This window comes from Vicia villosa, linkage group LG3 (assembly GCF_029867415.1).
Source record: "Vicia villosa cultivar HV-30 ecotype Madison, WI linkage group LG3, Vvil1.0, whole genome shotgun sequence".
NCBI lineage: Eukaryota > Viridiplantae > Streptophyta > Magnoliopsida > Fabales > Fabaceae > Vicia > Vicia villosa.
Window position 1 is genome coordinate 211,531,851 of NC_081182.1, and position 14,413 is coordinate 211,546,263.

Here is a 14,413-nt window from a genome sequence, read left to right on the forward strand (position 1 = left end):
TTAAGGCCGCGGTTTGTATTTGCCATGACTGCAAAACTATGGCTATACGGTATAGCCACGGTTTCAATTTAACGTTTACGACACAGTATTGGTTCAAGATATAGCCACGGTTTGGTTATGACCACCTATTTAAAACTGTTGTTATATGTTATGCATTCTAAACCATTTATCTTGCCACAGTTTATTTATATATATATATATATATATATATATATATATATATATATATAATTAACAATAATATTGATCAATATAAAATTAAAAATGAAAGTAAATACAATTCTAGCATTTATTTAGGATCAACCATGTTTTATAAATACAATTCTAGCATTAGATTATGCGATCATGAAAGTATCATAAATGTACTTCTAGTGTGAAGACAAAACCAAATACAGAGCTACTAATAGTTTTACACCATGACTAGTGAGTTCAAAGGTATAGTATATAGTTGCGGTTCAGTCTCAAACAGCCAGTGGGTACAACCTTCCCTAAATTGATTCTTTTCAAAGATCTCTTCATGGCCAAAGAGGGTTTATAACCTGCAATCACAAGGAAATCGTTACATAATCTATCCAATCCAAACAATTGCATAATATACTCAGTACAAAAGTAACAAGAGCAGCTAAAATTCATGCTTCAGTGAGCCAAGTACAATTTCAAAACGAATGATGCACCACACAAATCCACGCAGAAGACCTAAAGCTACAAGAGAGAAATGGCAATAATGGGAAAGAGCAAGGTTCTAGAGGGTTTAATTAGAATTATCTGTGTAGGTTTGATTGTACTATGCTTTTCAGATTTAATTAGAATTAATATTTTTTGAGTTTAAATGTGTTTTTATATTAAATTTTATCGGTCAATTACTTCTATAATTTATCTAAACATAGTACTAAATGGACTTCCAAATTTGTACAAAAAAAATTTCAAAAAAGTCTAATCATAAACTATAATAAAATGTTTCATGACCTTGTTCTAAACTTGCTTTTACTATTCTCCTACCAATATAACCAGTTCCCCCCCCACATAGTAAATAAAAAATGGCATATACTCCCTACATCAAATCCTAGACTCAAACTCATAATAGAACTACTTTATCTAACAAAGAGGAAAACCTGGCATTGCTGAAAAGACAAAATTTGATCCAATAAACATCAGTGAATTGCTCCATTGTCTTCAGCATCCATTCTTGAATAGATCTTCTACAACTAGGAACACTTGTATGTCAATAGAACATACATAGGATAGGATCCCTGTATATTCCGGCATGTAAATAATAAAATAAAATAACAACTACGCCATATTTATGTATATATAAATAAATATGTGGTTACATTATTCAAAATACAGTTGACAAGTGTTAAAAAATCTGCATGCATTGTCTTACATATACATCACAAAGATGTAAGAATCTCTATGCATACTAGCAAATAATAACCATGTAAGAACCTTGTGAAATAGAGTGTTTTACATCTATGCATACAAAGATGTAAAAAATCTGCATGCATTGCCTTACACATACATCAAAGTTTAAGGTGCTTCTCTTCTTTCCTTGAGAACCAAATAAAACAGATTCATCCTGAAAAGAAGAATAGTAAATTCAAATACTATAAATATTTAGCAGCTGAAAAATATTTAAAAACAAATAATTTATGAACAAATTACAAAATAAACTACACACTTTTATTCACCAAATATAAAAGAGTTAGATATATAGTGTGAGGGTTAATACTTTAATACTCCAAATATAGTACAACATCATTTCCCAAGAAAAGCCACGAGCTCTTCATCGATTCCCAGCCTACAAGGAGCAATCATTCACCATCAGAATTTCTATCTTTGTATGTAATTAAATACAAGGAGCCTACAAGAATTGCATATTTACCTTCCTGAGCACTGGAAACCATAAGTGCTGGAAAATAAATGTTCAACTAAATAATCAAATGCATTGAAGGATTGAGAACCTTAACATCATAGATTGTTTTGTTAGCATGTATATCAAATTATGAACACGTGAAATAGTATTGCAAATTAAATCTCAGTAAGTATTTGCATAACATCTTCTACAGAATGTGATTAGGTTTACTGTTGTTATCTTTAGTGTGTTTAATATGAAGACATAGTTTTTTGGCAGTACTAGTTTTGATAAGCATATACTTGTCCTATTTTTCCCTCACCACTGACCTTGTTGACCAAATCAAAAGAAAAAATCTGTCTTTATCCTTCTCCCTGGTGCTCCACTTCTCATCCTTGTACCAATGCTACAACAACAAAATGAAAAATAAAAAACATAAATCAATCACGAAGCAAAAAACAACAAATCCGTTTAAAGAATAACAAGGTCAAATGAGGTGATAGAACTCGCCTCAATTTCACCTGATTGAAGGACCACCAACATATATAATTATTGACACTCAGCAGCAAAAGCATTGATACGATGCTGGAAATTCACACATAAAAGAAGCATTTACAATTCAGACTCTAACCTTCTAATATCTTGTCAAGCTCTCTTGACCCAGTGGTTATCTGAATAATCGATTCTCGCTGGGCATGGAGCTCACTAGCAGTAGTAAAACCCATAGGCACTAGCTTAGGAGCTGTCAATAAACTAAACGGAAAAAACACCACAAACTCAATAAAGTCAAATTATGTTCATATAAGCTCTAAGATGTTTTTCATAAGCTATCTTGAAGAGCTTTTGAAAATAAGCTGAAAACAACTTATGGACACGAAATAAGTTGTTTAAATAAGCTATCATAGAGAATCTCACACTGAAGGTAAACTCATCCAAACAAACCCTAAAACAAAGGTGAAAGTGAATGAATGATTACCTGCTTCAATGATCTTGTCAACCTTGGCTTCACTGATACCTTTGATTTGCAAAAGATCCTTCCTGGGAGTATAAGCAACAGATTCAACAGTACAAATACCTACATCTTTAAGCTTCTTAACATAAAGTGCAGCTATACCAGATGTATGAAATCATAGTCAATCACGAAACAATCAACAACAACAAAAAGGGGGGAAATTTCTTTTTCGATATTAATCAATCGGGGAAACCTAAAAATGGAATTGCAAAAAATGAGTGGCGAAATCTAGAAAAAAAGAGAGAAATTTTATACCTGAATTTTGTATTCTACCATTCCAATCCCCCTATAAAAAAAACAGAAGCACCAACAAGCAGGAGGAGGGAGGAATCTATACCAAAATTGCTGCCAAACTACCCATAAAACCACCCTCCAAATATAGCGTTCATTGACTAAATCTGAAAAATCTGCAGAATCTCCCAATCCCTCATAAACTCAGTCCTCATTAGAAACCCCAATCCACTTCAAATATTTCACTGAAGCTTGAAGCAGAGGGGCTGAAACGAACAGAAACCTTCACTACACTCAAATATACTCTTGAAATATCCAAGTCAAGCATAGTGAGAAAGCTTACCTGAAGAAGATCATCTGTAGGTCCCGCTTTTCATTCCCGTTGTTATTTTACTTGCAATTGCTTTGATTCACTTGTAAATATACTCTTGAAATCACCGAAAAATAATAACGAATTGGGGCTTAGGGTTTGTTTGGGATAAAGGGTAACATTCAAGGTTTGTATGTTTCTTGTTACTGAATTCGAAACAAAACGATGATGATAGAGAGAATTGGATCGGTGATAGCAAAGGGAGTGAAGAATCGGTAGCAGAGAGACCATGAGAGCCGAGAGAGATATCGATCGAGAGGTGAGATGAGAGTTGAGAGAGTGAGGCACTAATGTTAGAGAGTGAGATCGTGAGAGGGAGAAGAGAAGAATCCAAAGGTGACTTAACCCTAATCCCCTTTTATGTTTATTTGTTTTAGTTTTTTTTTCTTTTTAATCTAACAAAAAATAAAATATAAAACAAGAGAAAGAGAAAGAGGGAAACGAAAAGATAAGAGGGAAAACATGGCGGGCACTAAATTTTTGAACTTGGTCCATAATTTTTAGTCAAAATTATAAGGCCGCGGTTTTTTTTTGCGCCTTAAAATATTCGCAGTTCTATAACCGTGGAAATTGAAGTAAAGGCCACAGTTTTACACTCCGGATTCAATATTCTATAACATACGTCTACGCTTTGATAACCATGGCCAAATCATATATGTGGCCACAGTTTCTGAGCTGTGGACAATTTTAGCGTGGCCGTAGGCCAAATTTCTAGTAGTGAAAATTTTAAGATGTTTAAACAGGGAATGGCAACCCAAGACCACAGCCATAAAGGAAGCAAATGATCTAAATACCTTAGACATCACCACTCTCTTTGGTAAACTTGAAGAACATGAGCAACACCTTAAATGCCTTGACATGCATGAGAAAAGGACAAAGAAAGATAAGAACATGGAGAAAGAGGTAGAGAAGAAGTCAATTGCTCTAAATGTAACGGCCGGAAAAATAATTATTGGCTTAATTTAGACATTTGCGATGTTTACTGAAATTTTCGCGTTTTGGGGCGATTTAGTCGGTGTTAGTTCGGGATAGCGGATCGACATTTAATCGAAGATTTTAATATTTTTAGTATTAAAAATATTAATGAGTTAATGTTTAGCTTTTTGGGAATTTTCCGAGTAATTAAGATTAGACCAGAAATATGAGGCATTGAGTAATAAGTCGGTATATTAAAATAATCGAATTTTATTTTAATGGAATTTAAGTGGAAGTGTTATTTTTATATTAAGTGTAAAAAATATATTGGGCTTAAATAATGACATCTCTAAGTATTAAGGGGTATATTTTATTAGGCCCATTAGGAAGTGGTAACAAAGTAGTAGTATCACTTTGTCATTGTGGAAAATAGAAGCACATTGGAAATAGTGGAAACCGTGAAAAATAAAAGAAGGAAAAGAGGGGAGAAAAGTAGGGTTTGTGAAGGGGAGAAACAGAGACCTAAAGTGTTGCTCTAAAGTGCCAATTTCCTTCAATTTTTCCATTGAATTTTCTTAAAGCTGCACTCAATCCAAGGTAAGGGGGATTCTTACTACCTAAATGGGAGTATGATGGATTTTATGTGGGGTTTAGGATATAAATTATTCATTGTGTTTTGTAAATTTTAGTTTCTCTGCCACTGTTGAAATTGAGATTTCTTATGAATGTTATGCATTTTCCTGGACATCACTATGCGCCCATTTTTAATTAATATTCATCATGTGGTTTTCATGACATGTTATACTATCCTTATACCATTTCCATGTGCCGCAACTGTTTCGTTTATGCTTGTTATGGTACCGTATTGCTATAGTATCAGGTGGTAGTGTTTCAACATATCTATTGGTGATAATAGTCATAGCCCTTAGTTTCTAAATTCAATATATTACAATGTAATTAATCATGACTTATATCTCTATTTAATTAAAAATTAATAAAGATATTAATGTTTTGGAACTTAAAACAACAAAAGTGACATGATACATGTAGTAGTAGCATAATACTCCTCTGTTCCACTGTAGCAGTAAATATATTGGCATTTAGAAACAATTATCAATTAGTAGAAATAGTAATTAGTTAATATAATTGTTGATGATAATTAATAGTAGAATTAATTTCAATAAGTCTATTTAATTGGAAAATAATTAGAATTGGATAAATTATTCGGTGTATTGGTAAATTACGGTATCTTGAGAATTTGACCGTAAATGTGATTTGGTTGAATATTTATGTTGAGAATAATATATTGCTATGTCAATGATGTTGTCCTAAGAAATAATATTATGTCTAATTGAATTAGTTGATAATTGGAAGTGGATTTTGTTTACTTGATAAATTAACATGTTGAGATTATCTTACGAATTGATCGAAAGTTATGGTTTTGATTTGGATGACTTTGTTAATATGTGAAATTGAGTAATTGTGCCGATGTGCCGAAACGTGATAATAATTGTAATAATCTTGATGATATACGAATTGTATATTTGTGACAATTTTGTTAATACACGAAGTTGTATGTTTGTTGTGATATGCCGAAGCATGAGGATATATATGTAATGACTTGTTTATATGTGAAGTTGTATAATTGCGATGATGTGTCGAAACATGATGATGTTTTGTGATGATTTGTAATGTGATGTTGTATATAATTGTTATGATGATTTTTTGACTAAGTGAAGATGAAATATTATGGTGACGTGAATTATCTCGTATAGATGGTAATTGATTGTGATATAGGCTTATGCCTTGTGACGATATGTGATTGTGATGAGTATGATGTATTGTCTTGTTTGTCGAGTCACATTTCATATGCATACTCTGTGACGGCCTGGATTGGCAAACTAGTGACGAAGGCTTATGCCTTGTGCCTCTGAATTGGGCAATTGGTGACGGGGGCTGAAGCTCCGATTGGTACCACATGCATATGCACGAATCGTGTCTCATGATGTCTTTTGTGATGTATATGTTGCGATGTTTAGTGATTTGACTTGTGACGTTTATGATGCGATGTCTGCGAATACATGTATGACTTATATGATGATATTGATGCTTATATGTTGATTTGTGAAGATGCTTATATGACGATATAGATGCTTATACGTTGACTTGTTGAAAATGTATATATTGATAATGACGCTTAAATGTTGGTTTGTTGAAGATACTTATATGTTGACTTGTCGAAGATGCTTATATGATGATATTTATGATTATATGTTGACTTATTGAAGATGCTTATATGTTGAGTTGTCTAAAGATGCCTATATGATGACTGGTTGAATATGTTTATATGTTGATATTATGACTATTCATTGATGATGTTATTTGTGTTATTTATGTTGATGTTGTGTGAGGCGGTGATTCATTTATATTCTTTACCTAATATATGATTTATCATGATCCTATTTATATAGTTTCATATCTCACCCTTTCTGCTGATATTTCCCCTACCATGGGAAATGGGCAGGTACTCAAGTATAGTTGTGGGAGTTTGTCGCTTCATTGAGTCATGTTGGTGTGTCGCTCTGATACGTAGCACTCGGGGGGGATATTCATATTGTCGTTTCTATGTGGTTATTATTTAGTTGTTGTCATTATAATCGTTGAATCAAAGTTGAATACTTTGAAGTACTTTTTATACTTCCAAGTTATTTTAGTTGAATAAAGCTGATAGTTGACTGTTAATTCGAATGCTATGTATCATTGTGAATGAAACACAAGTTGAAGTTTTAAGCCGATATGTAATACTCCAATGTGTTGTTTGAAATTTTTAAATACACTGATATTTTCCGCATTATAATTTCGGGTAGAATTTGGGGTGTTACACTAAAGACTTGAAGTTCCAAGACCGCAAAGCAAGAGCAAGAGGATAGTGATACGAGTGATGATGAAGACTCCGTTGACGAGGAAATGGGACTATTTGTGCGAAGATACAACAAATACCTAAAGAAAAATGGAGCAAAACATTCTGACAAAGGTTTGATCAACTATAGAAAGCAATCAAATAAGTACAAACAAGATGAGAATAACAAAGGAAAAATCAAAGGTCCTTGTTTCAATTGTGGCAAAATTGGTCATTACAAACTGGATTGTCCATACCTTAAGAAGGAGAAAGATAAAAATCAAAGCAAAAGTCACAACAAGTCTAGAAGAGCCTACATAGCATGGGAAAGTGATTCATCTAGTGAAGGCTCATCAAGCGATGAAGAAGAATCTGCAAACTTATGTCTTATGGCTCATCAACACAAGAAAAAGAAACGTGTAAGTCACCTCAAACCTGAACTTGTAGATAAAGTATCTCATTCTCAATTAAAACTTGCTTTTGAAGATTTACATAGAGATGCAATTGAAGCTTTCAAACTTTTGGCCTCAAACAAGAAAATATTTTCATATCTTGAATCAAAAGTTGAGAAAACCGAAAAGAACATGGAAGCTTTAAAACAATATATGCTAGATATTTGAAATGATAAAGTTGAAATAGATCCTACATCATGGTTTGGTTGTGAGACATGTCATATTTGGCAAAAAGAAGTAAGAGATCTAAAGGCCAAATTAGATAAGGCTCTACAACCAAAAGTGACTTTTGCGGTTGATCCAAATAAGTTCAAAAGATCGTATACTCCTTTATATAGTAAATAGACTTTTGTACCAAAAGTATCAACTAGCAAAACAACATATTCTCATCATATTACCTGTCACTATTGTTGCAAAAAGGGTCATACCATTGAAAAATGCAAATTTAGGAGGATTTTAGTTCCTAAAGGAGTATTTCAATTGTTGCCGAAGTGCAACAATTTATGTACTCACTATCAAGGACCCAATGAAAATTGGGGACCTCCCATTTTAAATTAATTTTGCAGGAAAAGTGTCTTGACATTGCCGAAAGGTTGTGGTTCCTTGATAGCGGATGTTCAAGACACATGACGGGTGACATAACGCTTTTTGTGGAGTTTCACGCGAAGAAAAGGGGTATGTCACATATGGAGACAACAATCGGGGAGCTATACTTGGTAAAGGAAGTGTAGTTAACCCTTCTACCACAACTATAACTGATGTACTACTAGTAGAAGGACTTAAACATAATCTCTTAAGTATTAGTCAATTGTGCGACAAAGACTTCAAAGTAACTTTTACAAATTCTGGTTGCACAATTGAACATACAAAGAAAAGAGACATTATGTTTAATGGCATAAGAGTAAACAACATCTATATGTTAAATTTGGACGAAGTATCCAATTCAAGTGCCAAGTGTCTCATCGCTCTAGGCGAAGACTCATGGCTTTGGCATAGACGTCTTGCCCACATAAACTTTGACTTACTTAATAAGGTTGTCACAAAAGACTTAGTAATCGCTTTACCAAAAATAAGGTTTTCAAAGGATCATCTATGTGATGCATGTCAAAAGGGGAAGCAAACAAAAACCTCTTTTAAATCAAAAAATGTGGTCTCAACATCATGCACTCTTGAACTCCTTCACATGGATCTCTTTGGCCCTTCAAGGACCAAAAGCTTAGGTGGCAACATCTATGGTTTGGTCATTGTTGATGATTACTCTAGATTTTGTTGGACAATCTTCCTACCTAGTAAGGATCAAACTTTTCCAGCCATTACTCAATTTGCAAGGTTGTGTCAAAACAAGATGAACACTAAAATAGTTGCAATACGTAGTGATCACGGTGGAGAATTTGAAAACTATCTTTTTGAAAAATACTGTGATAAACATGGAATTGAACATAACTTTTTAGCTCCTAGAACACCACAACAAAACGGAGTAGTTGAACGTAAAAATCGTGTTCTAAAGGAGTTGGCAAGAACAATGCTTAATGAGGGTAGTCTACCTAAATATTTCTGGGGTGATGCTGTTAGCACTGCATGTTATGTTTTGAATAGGATACTAATACGTCCTATACTAAACAAAACACCATATGAACTATTAAAGGGTAGAAAACCAAATGTGTCACATCTCCACGTATTCGGTTGCAAATGTTTTGTGTTAAATAACGGTAAGGATAACCTTGGGAAATTCGATACTAAAGCTGACGAAGGCATATTTCTTGGTTACTCTCAATCTAGTAAAGCATATAGGATTTACAACAAAAGGTTACTTATAGTTGAAGAGTCATTTCATGTGTCCTTTGATGAATCTTATGCAAAATATGTCGAGAAAGGTATATCTTTTCATAGTGCAGGCCCATCTACTGAAGACATCGTCAAAGATAAGGAAGACGAAAGTGAAAGTGTTATGAAGGAAGATGTTGAGAAAGAGAAAGACGAGTCTCATAATAATGTTGAAAAAGAAAGCATCTCAAACAATGAATAACATCCTAAGGCCTGGACAAACATAAAAGATCATCCAATTGACAACATAATAGGGGACATTTCAAAGGGCGTTACAACACCCTCCAAGATAAGTAACTTTTGTCATCATTTTGCTTTTGTTTCACAAGTTGAGCTGAAAAACGCAAAAGACGCATTACTTGATGAGCATTGGCTAATGGCCATGCAAGAGGAATTAAACCAATTTAAACGGAATGATGTTTGGGATCTTGTCCCTCATCCGGGAGATCATCAAGTAATCGGTACTAGATGGGTTTTTCGTAACAAACTTGATGAAAACAGAGTTATTACTAGAAACAAAGCTAGATTAGTTGCTCGAGGTTACAATCAAGAGGAAGGTATTGATTATGAAGAGACATACGCTCCCATAGCACGTCTCGAAGCTATTCGTCTCTTACTTTCTTATGCTTGTTCAAAAGACTTTAAACTATTTCAAACAGATGTTAAAAGTGCCTTTCTAAATGGCTATATTAATGAAGAGGTCTACGTCGCTCAGCCACCCGGTTTTGAGAATTACATGTATCCAACTCATGTTTATAAGTTGAAACGTGCTTTATACGGTCTCAAACAAGCCCCTATGGCTTGGTATGAACGTTTAAGCAAATTTCTACTTAGTTAAGGATACCTTATGGGTAAAGTTGACACCACCATCTTCATTAAAAGAAAAGATAGAGATATACTTTTGGTTCTAGTCTATGTAGATGATATAATATTTGGGTCAACTAATGCAAAACTTGTCAAAGAATTTTCTAAGCTTGTGCAGAGTGAATTTGAGATGAGTCTCATGGGAGAGTTGAACTACTTTCTTGGTCTACAAATCAAGCAACTTAGTCATGGAACTTTCGTAAGCCAAACAAAGTATTGCACAGAATTGCTTAAGAGTTTTGGAATGAGTGAGTCAAAGGAAATTGACACACCTATGGCAACAAATAGCAACCTAGACAAGGATGAAAAAGGTAAAGAAGTTGATGTGAAATTGTACCGAGGCATGATAGGTTCACTATTGTATCTTACAGCTTCAAGACCGGACATCATGTTTAGTGTATGCATTTGTGCAAGTTATCAATCTTGTCCAAAGGAATCACACTTAAAAGCCGTAAAAAGAATTCTACGATATCTCCGTGGAACCACTACATACGGTATATGGTATCCTAAGGGTAATGAATGCTACTTGGTGGGATTCTCCGACTCCGACTTTGCTGGATGTAAATCTGATAGAAAGTGTACCAGTGGGACATGTCATCTATTCTCAAACTCATTGATAAGTTGGCATAGCAAGAAACAAGTATCAGTTGCACTATCTACAACAGAGGCAGAATACGTAGCTGCCGGAAGCTGCTGTGCTCAAATATTATGGCTCAAGCAACAACTCATTGACTTTGGTATTAAGCTTGATCGCATACCTATCATGTGTGACAACACTAGCGCTATAAACTTAAGCAAGAATCCAGTTCTACACTCACGAACCAAGCATATCGAATAAGGCATCACTTCCTAAGAGATCATGTCGAAAAAAGAGAAGTTATCTTTAAACACATAGAAAGCAAGAAGCAACTAGCTGATCTCTTCACCAAACCTCTTGCAACTGAGCAATTCTTCAACATTCGCAGAGAATTAGGGATACTAGATATCTCTAATTTGAGCTAAATACATTTGTTCACTTAACTTTATTCGTTTACTTTAAATATATTGATTATGCCCAAGCTAACATTTCTCTTAGTATGAAGGTAGTTCATCATCAAATCAAGCATCATTCCACATTGACTAGTGGATTATACTCCATTCTACGAGATGATGACTAGATACCTACAAGTTGAGAAAGTGGTAACATTTTTGTTGTTCACTTCCAAAAATTTTATTGATACTATAATATGCTATAAATTAACATGTTTATAGTGACGTCATATATGCCTTTCCATATCTCATTTACATATATATGTTGATCATCATTATTCATAACATATCACGTTTTGGACATACAAAAGGTAGAATGAGAATGCATCCAACATACATAAGTGAAACCATTACATTTCATACATTTTAGGCATTATTGGTCGACTTACTCTGCCTCTGAGTCAACCTAACATAAGATTTTTTCAAATAAACAAAATTATGCTCAGTTACATTGACCTACAACTCTTTTAGGTCGACCTAATCTGAAACAATTTCAATGGCTCTTCTGTTAGGCCGACTCAGTCTCACTTTAGGTCGACCTACTGCTACATAAATGCAAAAATTGAGTCTGTTGGTCGACCCGACCCATCCCCACACATCATTAAGCATTCATTTTTCATTCTTGCTAAATCCTAAAACCCTTGTGTACGGCCAACCCTAATTCCCCTACATCAAACTCCTCAAAAACTACTCTTTGTCACACAAAATCTTCATCAATCATGGCACCAAAATCAAGAAAAGGGAAGGAAATTGCATCCGAATCATCTTCTCAACCGATAAGTGCTATAGCTCTTGTTCACCCTGATTGTAAAGAAAATTTTGAAAAGTGGCAAATGAAAAGGAAAATAGTCAAGCAATATGTCTATAACCCACATGTTGTCAAACGTATGCATATTCCTGATGTTGTAAATCTGATTCAGCATCAAAATATCCATCCTTTGTTGGAATGTGACACTCCGTACTGTGTGAACACCGTTAGGGCTTTCTATGCAGGGTTCCGAAAAGGGGACGGTTGTAATTTCCGATTTAAGATGGGGTCCAAATCACATGTTGTTGACAAACGGGCTTGGATAAGCATCTTTGGCCTTACACTTGTGGGAGATGAATTTTGTATAGAAGACGGCGAGATCCCGGCCAACTATGATCATGTGGCCTACATGAGATCAATTCTCAAAGACCCTTCCGTCATTGACAGGCCAAATGAAACAATCACAGTTGGGCACTTAAAGAGAGATCCTAGGTTCCTAAATTGGATCATCTCAAGAGTCATTCGACCATGAGCAGGAGGATACTCAAGAATTGAACGAAATGAAATTGTGTTAATGTATCTTCTTCAAAACAGAACGCGTGTACACTGGCCAAATTTTCTCGCTGCCAAGTTCCATGAGGTACAACAGAAAACTACTACTCTATGTTATGGTTCAATCATTCAAACAATCGTGAACCATTTCGGCATGAAACTTGATAGATTGCCCTACATCCACATGAAACAGTCTCAAGACTTCTCCCAAACAACCTTAACCCTCATGGGATACCACTGGGATCCAGACAGGAAAACCTACTATCTCATTCAGAAGGGAACCAGAAAGGTCATATACAACTATGATGATCCTACGGAATTTGGCCATCTTGCAGGTAATGAAGAAGAAGGCAATGATCAAGACATAGCAAATGATGATGATCATACTATGGAAGATGTTTCTCATGATACGGATCCAAATTGGCAATATGTTCCACCTCAAGAAGAGGAAATCCCTTGGAGACATACATCCCCACCTCAGTCGGACCAATCAAACATTATTGCTATGCTAGAGAACCTGCAACTCCTTCAACAGCAAAACTTTGAAGCACAACAGCTCCTGTTAGACGCTGGCCTAAGGATCTAGAGGGGGGGTGAATAGATCCTACACAGTTTTTCTGGGATTTTTACAGCTTATAGAGAAAGCGGTTCTGAATCGACTTGCGTCTATTCCGGACCGCTATTGCAAAGGGTTATATGTGTTACAAAACCACAAAATATTTGAAATCACAGATAAAGAGATATGCTATCGAGTCAATACGTGTCACAATTGAATATCGATTAAGTTCTAGATTGACAAACTTTGATTTGCAATGCAGTAAGGTGGATTAAGCAAATAGACAAACACTTGGTGACAATATTCAAATTGATACTTATTCAAGATGTGGTGAATTGTGATGTTTATGCAGAACTTTTAATTCACAATTTTAACACTTGAACCATTGATCAATTTAGCAATTATACCAATTATGAACAGAATGAAAAGGAAAAGATAAAAGCGATAAGAACACGGTATTTGTTTAGGCAGTTCGTCGACCGTCCTCGCTACGACTACGTCTGCCCCCAATTCCAAATTGAAATTGGGAAATCTTTCATTAATGTTGAAAGCAGTTTATACAAAGAAGATTAACAAAGCGATAAACGATAAACCCTTTATGTCGATCCTTTGAATCTTCTTCCCCCTTAATCTTGAACAAGATCAAGGTTATCCAAGAGCTTCACTTCGATTCCCTTCTGCAGTGTCTTGATTCCTTGAACTCCCCGTTCCTCAATCGTTACACTCAGCCGAATCCTCAATGAACGCCTCTTGATAAAAACCCCCAAGAACCACCCGTCGTGGAGGACAAAACCCGCAGATTTTATTCACCAACAAACCCCACAAATCTTCACCCACTAGGAATCTTCAATTCCGTTCCATGGATGTTATCGAACTCATCACTAACCCTCAACGCAAGAATGATTATGTGTAATTGTGTTGGAGATGACGAAGAACGAAGATGAGAAGCCTTTGTGTATCTTTCAGTCGTTGGTGTTTTTGAATAATTAACCCTTGCACAATATATATGATTGCATAACAGTTGGAATCAAGAATAACTGAATTTTGGACTTTCTTGATCAGTTAGGTCGACCTCTTGTAGAGGTTAGGTCGACCTAGCAGTGCTTGCT

General features: G+C 35.0%; 1 long non-coding RNA gene across 6 annotated transcripts; it reads right to left on the reverse strand.

Moving 5' to 3' along the window:
- Nucleotides 1–231: 231 nt before the first annotated feature.
- On the reverse strand, nucleotides 232–3,815 carry LOC131657282 (uncharacterized). Of its 6 annotated transcripts, XR_009300597.1 has the most exons (8): nucleotides 3,439–3,815; nucleotides 2,829–3,361; nucleotides 2,484–2,605; nucleotides 2,182–2,258; nucleotides 1,730–1,798; nucleotides 1,520–1,576; nucleotides 1,113–1,250; nucleotides 232–539 (listed from the first exon to the last, which is right to left on the reverse strand). It is a non-coding gene; the product is annotated as an uncharacterized LOC131657282 (long non-coding RNA). The 6 variants fall into 6 exon arrangements; XR_009300596.1 differs by having other exon boundaries at nucleotides 1,730–2,605; nucleotides 2,829–2,890; nucleotides 3,120–3,361; XR_009300593.1 differs by having other exon boundaries at nucleotides 1,730–2,258.
- Nucleotides 3,816–14,413: the final 10,598 nt, after the last annotated feature.